At 40.5% G+C, this 12,802-nt stretch overlaps 1 protein-coding gene across 26 annotated transcripts in view; it reads right to left on the minus strand.

Moving 5' to 3' along the window:
- The window catches only part of Tmtc2 (Transmembrane O-mannosyltransferase targeting cadherins 2), a 740,743-nt gene that overhangs the window by 578,623 nt on the left and 149,318 nt on the right, over window positions 1-12,802 (minus strand). The gene's annotated exons all lie outside the window — the stretch shown is intronic.

Here is a 12,802-nt window from a genome sequence, read left to right on the forward strand (position 1 = left end):
GCGAGCGGCATGCTCAATCCCTCTTGCACCCATACCAGGCTGAGGGAACTTCGCTCAGCCATCTCGTTAAGAGATTTGGGGCACATCTCTACTGTCCTGGACTTACATGTTGTCAGAGTAAAAACAAATTTGATGATAGCCACGAACAGCGTTTCTCAGGTGATGAACAGCCTCATTTATAGCAGCCACCTCCGCCTGAAAGACGCTGCAATGATCGGGTAGGGTAAAGAATAGATTCCAACTTAGTAAAGGTGCAAAGACCCCGCTGCCCACCATTTTATCGAGTTTGGAGCCGTCAGTATATACTTATATACAGCCAATCGCTCAGATCCGGCGGCTCCTTCAACCAATAATCCCTATGCGGGATAACAACCTGGTGCTTCATATCGAAAAATACAGTCGGACCGCAATATTTCGACGAAGGCGAATCTAGATTCTTAAAGATGGCATGGTCATCCACATTGTCGCTCTAGCCGGATAACTCTCGCAGCCGAAGAGCAGAAAAGGCCACACATTGCTTGGCTATTAAATATATTGGCAACACATTAAAAAGAGTACCCAGGACCTCCGCAGGGGTGGTGCGCAGAGTACCTCCCACCCGTAGGTTTGATTTAGTATTTAAATTCGTCCACCAGACAAATGCCCCGTATTAAAGGATTGGTCTAACGACAGAAGTGTAGAGCCACAGGGTAAAATCCGGTGATAGTCCCCATCTTCCAGCAATAGCTCCCCTACAGCTGTACAGTGCCACCGTTGCTTTTATCACACGCTCCTGAGCGTTTTTCCTCCAGGTTAGGTATTTGGAAGAGTCAGGGTAATACCCGCTAGCACCGACAGCTGCAGTGCAGGTACCATATATTTCCTAATGAACAGAACCAGCTAAGTTTTGGCTGAATTGACCGATAGACCTTTACTCCCGGTCCAGTTCTCCAACAGTCTCAGCTTAGTTTGCATTAGATCGCATAGTGTCTGCGGAAACTTCCCGCTAACTAACAGGGCAAGGTCATCTGCATATGCGATTACCTTGCTGCATCCGTCCTTCTCAAGAAGACCCAAGAGCTCATTAAGTGTCGCAACCCATAGAAGCGGAGAAATTACCCCAGCCTGGGGGATGATCTCCGTATGTGTTTGACCACCGTTGAACCTGCCAGGTCGGCATGAAACTTTCTTCGCAACAGTAACTGTTGAACAAGTTTCACTAGCCCCGAATCGGCCCCAAGGCGACTTTTACATCAGTGCAGAGGGCTTAAAGTTGTTAAAAGCTCCGTCAATGTCGAGAAAAGCTATGAGTGTGAAGTCCTTGTACGCCAAGGATTCCTCGATCTGGGAGACAACTGCATGTAAGTCCATCTCCGTGGACTTCCCTTTCATATACGAATTCTAGGATGTCGAAAGGTTTCCCTCCAAGGACTCCACTAGTGCAGAGTCCATTAACCTGTCGAGTGTCTTTAGCTGGAAGGATGTCAGACAAATCGGTCTGAAGTCTTTAGGGGTCACGTGGCAAGTCCTTCCAGCTTTTGGCATAAAGGTGCCCTTGAATCGTGCCAACCCCGCGGAATATGGTTAAGAGCACAAACTCACTTGAAGATGTTATACAACTACAAAGAACTCAGCTCGATTGTTTTCTGGAGTTGTACCGGAGCCCACCCATCCGGCCATGGTGCTTTGAAGGTGTTGAACGACATTATAGCCCATTTAGCTTTACTCATAGTAATGAACTTCCCCTCAAACGGTTCGCCAGTATGAGTCTTCAGTTCATTACATCATCACTAACGCCCGGAAAGTGCGTACTCAGAAACAAGCAAAGGGTGCTCTCTGCCGAATCCGTCCATGTCCCATCAGATCCTTGCAGTCATCCTGGGACACATTTTGGAGCATCAGAGAGCACCTTTCTGAGCCTAGATCCCTTAGGCACCGTCTCCATTTCGCTACAAAAGTTCCGCCAGGAATTCCTCTTCGACGACCTTAGCAGTTTCTTATAATGCCTTGCGTAGATTATATATGTCTCTGTTCCACCATGGTGGTTTGGTCTAACCCCTAGATTTCTTCCTACAACAGGCCTTATCAAGAGCCTCCCCGCATGCCTTCGTAAACGAATGAACCATATTATCCAGCTCCGCAGAGTTCTGGGGTATATGAACACTAAATCCTGAGAGCCTCTTTTGAAGTTCCTCACTGTTGGCGTTTTTAAGGTTCCTATGCCAGACAGTTTTGAGCGCCACTCCGCCAAGGTCGAAGCGGAAAAATCTATGATCCGAAAAAGAGTGGTCTCCAAGCACCATCAAATTTTTTATCATGGATTCCCCGCTGCCCGAGATCAGGGTGACGTCCAGAACCTCCTGTCTGCTCTTAGTAACAAACGTGGGTACCGAACCCCTATCGCGAATCTTAAATTTATGATAAATAACAAAGAGTGACTCACCCCTCTCGTTCGTGTCTCCCTTTTCCCATGCTTCGTGGTGCGCATTGGCATCTCCCGCTAGCAGTAGTGGCTCTGTAACCGCAGCCATTTTCTTTTTCTGCTTTTTGTTACACACTGTACTTGAGTATTTAGCCCATCAAAGAATGGCACAAATATCTACAGATATCTGTATTTCCAGGAAAGAGTGTGAATGTGTGAGTGAAGTTCGACCCAATTCGTACCAAATTACACGAGTTGGTTTATACCAAATACTCGGCAAGCTGACGGTCGCTATTTGGTCGCTTGCAGTCTGCGAAAGCAGAAAAATGCAGTTGAAAAATTATTGCAAGTGAGTGAAGTGGTTACCAAGTCGATTTATTTAAAGTGGAGTTTTATATAAAAGCGAGTGCGAAGTTCGCCAAAGTAATTATAATTTTATTAATACTGTAACGAATTTACTGAAATTCCGCTTCTTCCAAACCTTCTGCTAACGTTCGAATCACTAAACTGTTGAATAAATAACTTCACTATTCAATAATGCAAAATGGCCTTTATTAAACTACTTCACAATAACACTGATACTTCACAACCAACAGCATGCTTAAATCGAATCGATTGTCGCGCCTCTACTGTGGCGGTCTTTATACTTTGTGATTTCTCGTTTGCATACTTCTAGGCTCTTCCAGAATTTGCTTAGTTACTGCTATATAATTATAACTACAGATGCACGTGTATAGCTCTCATATGCGCGTTTATTTGTGAGCGACACTTCCACAATTATAATTGCATATTTTGGCAGCATCTCAGATAAGATATCTGCATGTGTTTGTGCGTTGCTTCCCCTCTGCGCGTACGTACATATGTGCAGACATAATGATAGAATTATTGATGTGTATTCAAGTCACTGCTTATCATCGGCTTAGAGATGATAGTATCCCTTATTGCTGCTAATATTCATTACACTGCCCTCCACCTAAGTCTGACCGTCCCGATCAGACAAATCTCTCGATTTAAATGCCGCTAGCATCTCCAAATGTACCTTCGCGGTTTCCCAATGGTTTGTATGCGGTGGATGGTATCACTGATCTTTTTCACAACTTTGTTCGGGCCTTCCCAACTGCACCGAAATTTGGATGGAACACCTTTCCGCCGGTGAGGGTGGTATAACAGTACCAAATCTCCCTCCAAGAAACCTTCCGAATTATTGTTCTCACCGTACCTGCGTTTCATCTTACTACTCATTATCCTGGATCGTTCCCTCGCACTCCGTTGTTTGGCCAATGAAGAACTACTTCGCAGAGCTTGATCTAGACGGATTGACTTTGCATCATCAGTATCGTCTTGACGTTTCAGTTAGTTAAGCAGAACGATTCATGCGCTGGGAAAGATTTTAAAGTAGTGAAGCTATATGAAAAGACAAATCGTAGGGAAGAAAGTAATATTGCGTTGGTAGAAACAGATGCAGTAACATCTGAACATGTTTTGCAAGAAAAAAAATTGTATATAGAGTGGGAAACTTGTGCCGCTTACGAACATGTAAGCGTTTTGAGATGTTTTAAATGTTCGGAATATAAGCACAAAGCCAATGATTGTACAAATAAAGTAGCGTGCAGCAAATTTGCTGGAGCCCATGACAGCAAAGAATGCACCTCAAACATAACCAAATGTGTTAATTGTAGCGAATTGGTAAAAAAAAAGTTATTGATGTCGATGTAAATCATCACGCTTTTAGTAAAGATTGTCCTGCGTATAAAAAACATACGCAGTTGGAAAATAAGACACGAGCCTAGCAACGAATAGTTAAGGAACTGAGTTGTATATATTTGAATATTAGAAGTATTGCCGCTAACAAAGCTGAACTAGAGCGTCTGATAAAATCACAAAATCCTCATTTTATCTTTTGCTCGGAGACTTGTTCCACTGATGAAATCACTAATCAAGAGTTGGAAATACAAACATATATACTTATACGGTGCGATTCACACAGTACGCACACGTGTGGAGTTCTAATATATGCAAAAGACTCATTTGAATACACAATAGGCTACAACAAAGCACTGAACAAAAATATCTGGTGTATCATTCTAAAAATAAGAAATATTTTTCCCCAATATAAAATAGCTGTGATCTATCACTCACCAAGCTCGAGTGATGGGGACTTTATTACGTATTTGCAGGATATTTTAAATAATAATTGCTTAACACAGGATAATATTATCTTTGTGGGCGATTTCAACATAAACCTCTTTAAGAGCACAAACTATACTAAACAGTTAGTTGACTTATTTCGGTCTTTTGCTATGGAACAAAAAAAAATTTACACCCGAAAGGGCGATAACACCGAAACATTGATAGACCTATTATTTACAGATAGTAGCTCAATATCATGTGCAAAACTAGAAGAATGCCAGATTTCAGATCATGAAACTATTCAATTTAAAATCAAGTTAGATAAAGTACTTCAAATGAGAACTAGGAAAACCATAATTTCTTGGGAAAATTACACATGTGACAGTCTTATTAACCAGTTACGACAGTTCAACTTCACTGATTTTGCAAACTTGAATATCGCAAAACAAAGCTACCTTGCTACATAATACCCTGCCAAATGCAATGGCCACACTGACATACTCTAAAGAAGTCAGTGTTAAGCTTATAAACAAGTGGTATGATTTTGAACTTTCAAATTTGAACAAGCATAAACTGGATCTTTACAGAGTCGCTATAACAACTGGGGAATGGAATGAATATATCGCTATAAAACGTAAATATAAACAGCTAATTAAAATTAAAAAAGCGAATTATATGGAAAACAAAATCGATTGTAATGTTAGTGACAGCAAGGCCATGTGGAAAATCTTAAAGAATTGCATTAGCATGGCTAAAGAAAATAATGGCATTCAAAAAATAATAATAAACGACCAACGTTATAATCAGGAAAGTGAAATAGCGCAGTCCTTAAATGATTACTTTATTGACAGTATATTGGAGATCAGCCTGCATATCCCGGTCATTTCCGCTAATTATAATAGTACCCTAGGTGTGCAAAATAGCACAAATGTTTTTATGTTTCAAAAAGTTTCTACAACTGACGCTATTTCAAGCAGGTTCAAAAATAAAATTGGAGGAAAAAATCTCATTTCGGAAGGAGTCATTAAAGACTCCATAACCTATACAGGGTTTTTTTACGCTCAAATTGTTAACTAAAGCTTAGATACAGGTATATTTCCTAAGTTATGGAAACCTTCCGTAGTTGTGCCGATAGAAAAGGTTAAAAATACCATTAAAGCGGATGAGATCAGACCAATTAATACGCTACAATGTGACGAGAAAATACTAGAAACAGTGGTAAAAAATCAGATTGTGAAATACTTAGAAGATAAAGAAATTATTATCCCCCAGCAATCAGCATTCCTGTGAAAGTGCTTTGAATTTAGTTATAGCGAACTGGAAAGAAGACCTAAGCAGGAATAAAAATATGATAACTGTATTTTTGGATTTAAAACGTGCATTTGAGACGATGGACCAAAAGCTACTAATAAAAAAGCTAGCCAACATAGGTGTCACTGGTAATGAGTCAAAATGGTTTGAAGACTTCCTTATTAATAGAAATCAAAGAACAATAGTTGGAAAATCCTTATCCCAGAAAAGAGAGGTACCAGTGGACCTACCGCAGGGATCGGTGCTGGCACCAGTACTATTCAATATTTATATCAATGATATAATTAATTCTATAAAGTACTGCGATATTAAACTCTTCGCGGATGATACACTACTGATGCTTAGTGGAGAAAATATAACTGAAATATATAGTAAAATGCAATAAGATCTGAATAGGGTTTATGATTGGTTATGCGTGAACAGACTCAAACTGAATGTCAGCAAAACCAAATTTATGGTCATTTCCAGACGAAATATCCGGAATAGTGACCTGCAAAATTTAAATTTAACCACGAAGTAATAGAAAAAGTCAACACCATCAAATATTTGGGAATAAAAATAGACGATAAACTCAATTTCAATGAGCACGTTGATTACACAGTTGAAAAAATAGCTAAAAAAAATACATTTTACACAGACAACCTGCAAATATTGAAATAAGAAATACAAAGTAATGGTTTATAGATCAATAATCGAACCACATTTTATTTACTGTCCGACTATATTTTTCATATTGCGAGATAGTCAGATATACAAGCTACAACAGCAACAGAACCGAGCTATGAGATTCATTCTCAAAAAACGCTATGACACACCTATCAGAGACATGCTTTCTGCTCTAAATTGGCTAAGCATTAGACCGCAACCTTTTTATTTTACTATGAAATTTATTAAGAACATAATAGACGGTAATTTGCCTGCGTACTTAAAGATTAACATTAACGCCCCGATTCTAGTGTCTTTCTTTCTTTACCACGGTAACGAAATCATGTGGAAACTTTTACACCCTTTTGGTATTCTATCCGCGAAAGTAGCCGGATAATTTTTTAACCACAAAAGTAGGTGGTTACATCGAAATAACCAAACAACAGCTGTTGTTTAGAAACAGGCAAAACTGAAAAATAAAGAATTGTAAGCGAAAATAAGTAAAGATAATAGTAAAAAAATTAAAGAAAAAAAAACTTTTTTAAAAATAAGCTTTTATTATTTTGGTTAATAAAATTAACTAAAAAGTAAACAATAAATTGACTCTAAAGAAATATAACACTTTATAAGTTCATTGTAAGCTTAAACGATAATTAGGCTTTTTCGTTTGCGCGAATGCCCAGGCTCATGACTTCAATACTTATATTTACAATGCTTTAAACTTTAAATACACCTCTGAAGTTGCTGCGCATAAAATGTGTACTAATAAATTCCAATACGCATTATACGCAGATGTATCTGATATATGTGTTTTGTTTCACCCCCTATACTTATATTTAAAGCTTTTCTAAGAACAAGCTTCTATTACTTGTTAATAAAACGAACTAAAAAGTAAAAAATAAAATTAAAGAAAAAAAAACTTTTTTAAAAATAAGCTTTTGTTATTTTGGTTAATAAAATTAACTAAAAAGTAAACAATAAATTGACTAAAGAAATATAACACTTTATAAGTTCATTGTAAGCTTAAACAATAATTAGGCTTTTTCGTCTGCGACAAAAAATTCTATATTGTATATAATTATATATTTTTAACATTAAAACTTTACACCTAAATTATTAAATCTTACAGTTTATATCACAGTCCTAATTGTTCTAGTAAAAAACGTGTTAAATTTTGATGGTATAATTAAGAACATTTAGGATCTCATTTTCTTGCTATCGCAGGTTATTATTTATTTGGCCCATTCGATCCATCAACCTTTACCTTTAACTTTCATGGTATTTGTCGAGTATTCTCCACCAGTACTCGATTACTGCTGAACCCTTTCTCCAAACTAAAGTAAGGTGGTACATCCTGGTTCTCATAACGCATAACCCTTCTCGATATTGATCTTGATGTCATGATCAACTAAGAAGTCCACCCCCAATATGACTTCATCAACAATCTCCGCCACAATGAATTTGTGTAGAACAATGACCTTCCCAATTAAGACTTCACATATCACTTCTCCCTGGACTTGGTTATACTCGCCAACCTTGCTCCAGGCAACGGTTTTACTCTCCTGTTGACTAAATCAGATCGAATCAAGGAATGAGATTCAGTACACGTTCTTTGCCATCCACGTTCACTCTGACGGTAAGACTGCTTGATTTCCTTCCAATTTGCGACACAGATATCCCAGGACATTCAATAGCTGGGGCAAGTTTCCGATCATTACATCCGACTCGCTTTTGCTTATATCCTCCAGCTTTGCGTTTACGGCCACCCAAGTTGGAACTACCAGGACCGGTGCTGCAATGACGAGCAATGTGACCTTGATTACCGCGCTTGAAACATTTGATTGCACCATTATTCTTCTGTTGCGTTCCTGTTAAAACTTCTAAAATTGCGTCTACCCACTCTGGCCTTTCTACTTCCACACGGCGTGCTTTGAAAACTGGCTTACACAGAAGCGACGCTATTTCCTGAATTAGAGCATGTGATACCGTTTCTACGAATGTTGGCTTTGGGTTTGCATATGTAGCTCGCTTTGTTTCGACGTCCCGTATCCTATTTATAAAGCTCTGAATCTTTACTCTTTCAGTGTATTCCACGGGCGCGTCCGCATTCGCTAAATGTGCCAGCCTTTCAACATCCGACGCAAATTCTTGCTATGTTTCACCAGGCCTCTGGAAGCGGTTCAGTAACTCCATTTGGTATATCTGTCTCCTATGCTCAGTTCCGTATCGTCTCTCTAGAGCGCTCATCAATGCTTCAAAACAGTTTCGTTCGCCCTCTGGAATGGTTTGTAAAATCTCAGCTGCAGGCCCTTTCAATACCATGAACAGTGCAGCAACTTTATCTTCAGCATTCCAGTTGTTCACTGCTGCGGTCTTCTCAAACTGTAGCTTAAAGACGTTGAAATGACTGGGCGGTTCAATTGTAATTCCTGGATCCTATCTTTCAAAGCATCCATCTCTGCCTCTATTTTATCCTGTCGACCACTGAAGCCTTCATGAAACTGGGTTAGTTTTTCTTCCATATGCGCTCCCAGTTTCGATGATATACGGACTTCCTGATCTTCTAGTTTTGTGGAGATCTGGCATGATATCAGTGCTGAAATGTGTGCCGACATTTCGGAGATACGCATCTCCTGTGCTTCAATCTTAGATGTTATGCGTGTCTTGCGATTCCAGTTGAGTTTCCCTCTTGGATGTTATACGGTTCTCCTGGGATTCTAGTTGAGATGCCATATATGTCTTCTGATCTTCCAGTTGAGATGACATGTGCGACAACATTGATGTTACTGTCGATGTTTGTGCAGATATTGCAGCCAATATCACGTTCAAGTCTGTGCTGGTAACTGCCTGCGATGTTTCGTTTTTGTCTTCAATTTTTGTTGTTGTCTCGTCCCCATCAGGATGAAAGGCATCATCGTCCACATTAATTCCTTCCTACTCCATAGCGTTTCGTGGCCGTGCTTGAAGTTCGATCTTATATCCGGTTGTATTCAATCCACAGTCTTCCAACTCCTTTTTCAATTGCTGGATCCTTAATTCACTTAACTTCGCCATGTCCTTGTTGTGCTCTGAAATTCTGGAATTTATTCAACAATTCCTCTTCTGACACCAATTGTAACAAATTTACTGAAATTCCGCTTCTTCCAAATCGTCTGCTAACGTTCGAATCACTAAACTGTTGAATAAATAACTCCACTATTCAATAATGCAAAATGGCCTTTATTACAGTACTTCACAATAACACTGATACTTCACAACCAATAGCTTGCTTAAATCGAACTGATTGTCGCGCCTCTGCTGTGGCGGCCTTTTATACTCTGTGTTTTCTCGTTTGCATACTTCTAGGCTGGTCCAGAATTTACTTAGTTACTGCTATATAATTATAACTACAGATGCACGTGTATAGCTCTCATATGCGCGTTTATTTGTGAGCGACACTTCCCAATTATAATTGCATACTTTAGCAGCATCTCAGATAAGATATCTGCATGTGTTTGTGCGTTGCTTCTCCGCTGCGTGTGCGTACATATGTGTAGACATAATGATTGAATTATTGATGTGCATACAAGTCACTGCTTAGCATCGGCTTAGAGATTATAGTAGTATCCCTTAGTGCTGCTAATATTCGTTACAATATATAATTCAATTAAAACTATACGCGCCGGGTGTAAACCGACTAAACGTCGCAAATCCAAGCATCTAAGTTCAAAGAAAATACAAAATTAGTTCGCGCCATAACTGAGGTAAGTCCGTGCTTTTATTATATCCATAAAGCCCTTAAAATATATGTATGTGAGCAGGCCCTTCGAGAGGAGAGGGGGAATGGGGGGATTCCCCCGGGCCCGAGGTTTCTAAGGGGTCCCGCGATTTAGAGGTACTAAGTCATTTTTTTTATTTCAGGAGAGTCTTTAGTTGCTCCATGTGCAAATTTTAAGCCAAATTTCAAATGCAACGAATATTGATAATAATTTTTTGCCTGGGCCTTCGAACAGGGAGGAGACAATAAAAACATCAAACAAAAATGTATGTTTACATGAATCCGAAATCGTAAAGTTTTCGTGGTGACACTGATGAAGGTTTATCTTCAAAAAGTCTTCCAACAATAACACCAATTCTGAATCAAAGTCCACATTATTTAAACGACTTCTATATCGGTACCGTGAATAATGAGTTTTTGCGATCTGAAGCGTTAAACAGAATCTTGTCAAATGGAGAGAAAGTTGGTTGGTGTGGAGTGCCAGTACCAATGCTTTTTATTGCCTATCATGTCGTCTATTAAGCACCAATACTTTAAATCGACCTAAAATGTGTTGCCCTGGCGGATATTCGAAATGCCAGGTATGGAAAAAGCTAAACGATAAACTGCCATCACACGAAAATTCTCAAGATCACATTAAATGTTATATTCAATGGCGATCTTTACAAAAGCTCCCGACAATCAATCACGAAAGCCGCTGTAGCCAGATTAAACTTAATTCTATTTTTGGGAAGCGACGGTGAGTGGCGTCCTTTTTATTTTGTCAATAGAAACTAAAATAGAAGTAAATTACAGATAATAAAAGCTAAAATCATTCTTTTGGGAGTTTTTTAAACATAATTAATATTTTTTTCAAAATTTTTGGAGGGTGGAGGCGTGTGTAGAAGTCCTCGAAAGTGGGGAAAGCTTCTGACCGCCATTCAAATGGGAATGGCCAGAGCGATTCTTTTGCATGCGGTTCAGGCAGCTCACTACTGCCGGTCGCTTGCGGCCAAGTATCCTCTGGGTAGCCGATAAACACCCGTTTACATAATCGGTTTAAGGACTAGCCGGGGGGAGATCTCATCGGCAGCGTTTGTACACCTCTAGGTGCGGCTGCAAGCGGGCATCTGTCTTGGAGCAAGCGGCTCGCTATATAAACGTGCAAGTAATATATTCACCCCCGCTGAGCGGGTTGTGCGCTGAGCTTGGGACCCGCCATGTAAAACGACCATGGCAAACGTTTGAAGGAAAATTAATTGAGGGCATGCACCTGGAACGTCCGCTCCCTGAATGGGATTGGTGCAGATGCCCGGCTGGTTGATGTCCTCGTCAAAGCAAAATCTGACATCACTGCCATCCAAGAAATGCGTTAGACGAAGCAAGGAAGAAAGAAGATCAAAATTTGTGACAGCTATTGGAGTGGCCATACGAATAAGCGCAGTTTCGGCGTCTTTGACTTTGCCGGTGCTCGAAACATGGTCATATCCCACGCGGTTCTTGCATAAAAAGATACATCAAGCTACATGGCTGTCTCCTGATCGAAATACTCGCAATCAGATCGATCACGTTGTGATAGACGGACGGCATGCCTCCAGTGTTATATATGTGCGTACGATCCGAGGACCTAACATCGACTCGGACCATTATCTCGTTACAGCCAAAATACGCACCCGCCTCAGCGCGGCTAAAACCTAGGAACAAAAAGCACAAGGAAAGCTAGACGTCGAAAGGCTTCAGTCACAACAGACTGCCAATGATTTCGCAACTCGACTCTCACACCTGCTCTCTGAGAGCACAACTCAGCCTGAAGGAATACAGGAGCAGTGGGAGCATATATCCAAAGCACTTCGTACTGCCGCCGAGGAAAAAATTGGTTACCGGCGGCCACGGAAAAACAACTGGTACAATAAAGAATGCCGCGTTGCAATCGAAAGAAAAGACGCTGCCTACAGGGCTACGCTAAAAGCTATCGTGAGTTCAAAAGGGAAGCGAGACGCCTTTTCAGGAAGAAAAAAGCAGAAGCACAAAGGCGTGAGTGCGAGGAGCTTGAGCTGCTAGCCACCAGGAATAACGCCCGAAAATTTTACCGAAAAATACGGCGACAGACGGAAGGTTTTAAGACCGGGGCAAACTCCTGTAGGAACGAAAACGGCGACTTTGTAACTGATGTCCACAGAGTGCTTAGATTATGGAGGGAACACTTCTCTGCTCTCCTAAATGGAGGCAGCAATTCACCGCGCAGAGATGAAGAACCCGATCCCGCAATCGATGATGATGGAATATATGTCCCCCGCCCGATTATGATGAAGTTAGAATAGCAATAACCAGATTGAAAAACAACAAGGCCGTGGGCGCTGATGGATTGCCTGCGGAGCTATTCAAGTACGGCCGCGAGGAGTTGGTAAGGTGCATGCATCAGCTTCTTAGCAAAATATGGGCGGACGAGTGCATGCCCGACGGTTGGAATCTAAGTGTTCTTTGCCCAGTCCACAAGAAGGGGATACTGCAAAATGCACCAACTATCGTGGAATCAGCCTTCTTAATATCGTATATAAGGTCCTTTCCAGTGTATTGTG

Source organism: Eurosta solidaginis, chromosome 2, assembly GCF_040869045.1.
Source record: "Eurosta solidaginis isolate ZX-2024a chromosome 2, ASM4086904v1, whole genome shotgun sequence".
Taxonomy (NCBI): Eukaryota; Metazoa; Arthropoda; class Insecta; order Diptera; family Tephritidae; genus Eurosta; species Eurosta solidaginis.